This window comes from Sprattus sprattus, assembly GCF_963457725.1.
Source record: "Sprattus sprattus genome assembly, chromosome: 9".
NCBI lineage: Eukaryota > Metazoa > Chordata > Actinopteri > Clupeiformes > Clupeidae > Sprattus > Sprattus sprattus.
The window spans coordinates 3,504,465-3,505,629 of NC_137928.1; the positions used below are offsets into that span (position 1 = coordinate 3,504,465).

The window sequence follows — 1,165 nt, forward strand, 5'->3', positions numbered from 1 at the left end:
ACAGTCATAATAAAGCTCTGTCAGTTCAATATATCCACTTCCTGCTCAAAGTCTTCAAAATGTTGTTCATGTTTTGGGAGGACTGTTAGGCAAATTTCTCTCCTCTTAGTTATCGGCACGGCTAGAGTGACAGCTGGTCCAAGCAAAAAACAAGTAGCTCACCTTTTTAGTGGCACCTCAGTTGTCCCAGCAGCCAAGCCCGTCTCCGAGGACGAGATGACACCTTTTCCCCAAAACAAAACGCTGTGACACCAAGATGTCTTAGAGAAGGAAACCTGCCAAATGATTCCAAAGTAACAGGTTGTGGCCATTTTGTTGTAGGGCATCCATTTTGACCAACCACATGTCCATAGTCTATCAGTAATTTAAAATACTACAATAACTTGGCAAAATTATTTCGATAGCTTTAGTTCATGCACAGCATGCTTTGCCCGTTACTCATTGCCTGTCTATGACATTAGGGCCCCCATACACACACACACACACACACACACACACTCTCACACACACATACACACACTCTCTTCCACATACAGTATGCCTTCTCTCCTACACCCTTTCCCTTAGAAAAGAAGAAAAGAAAAACAGTGACCTTAATTAGCTTGAGATGCGTTCAACAGGGCACACACTCCGATCTGCTCTCTCTAACCTTCACACACTCCACCGCTAACCTGTCAGAAAGACACCTGACCGGGTCGGCCTCACACCCAGCTCATGCTACCCTGGTGCAGCCCACCCAGCCCCTCTCCACGCGGCCCGTCTGCCCTGTTGAGTGCACCTCCAGAGCCTGTTTGAATGTAGAGATCCTCCGCATCGCCACCCCCCCTGTCTCGTCCTCTCCTCTCCTCTTCCCTCCTCTCCTCTCCTCTCCTCTCCTCTCCTCTTCCCTCCTCTCCTCTCCTCTCCTCTCCTCTCCTCTCCTCTACTCTACTCTCCTCTACTCTCCTCACCCCTCCTCTCCTCTCCTCTACTATCCTCTCCTCTCCCCTTCTCTCCTCTCCTTTCCTTTCCTCTCCTCTCCTCTCCTCTCCTCTCCCCTTCTCTCCTCTCCTTTCCTCTCCTCTCCTCTCCTCTCCTCTCCCCTCCGCCCTCTGTTTGAATGTAGAGATCCTCTGCATCCATCCCTGTCTCCTCCTAACCTTGTGAGTTTCCCCACCACCCTCTC

At 50.3% G+C, this 1,165-nt stretch overlaps 1 protein-coding gene across 2 annotated transcripts in view; it reads left to right on the forward strand.

The window, feature by feature from the left end:
• dock10 (dedicator of cytokinesis 10) overlaps positions 1–942 on the forward strand; it is a 104,796-nt gene extending 103,854 nt beyond the window's left edge. For both annotated transcript variants that reach the window (XM_080844923.1, XM_080844922.1), the window contains one exon: positions 1–942. This exon is cut by the window's left edge and continues 920 nt beyond it. The gene's annotated coding sequence lies outside the window, so the exon portion shown is untranslated.
• Positions 943–1,165: the final 223 nt, after the last annotated feature.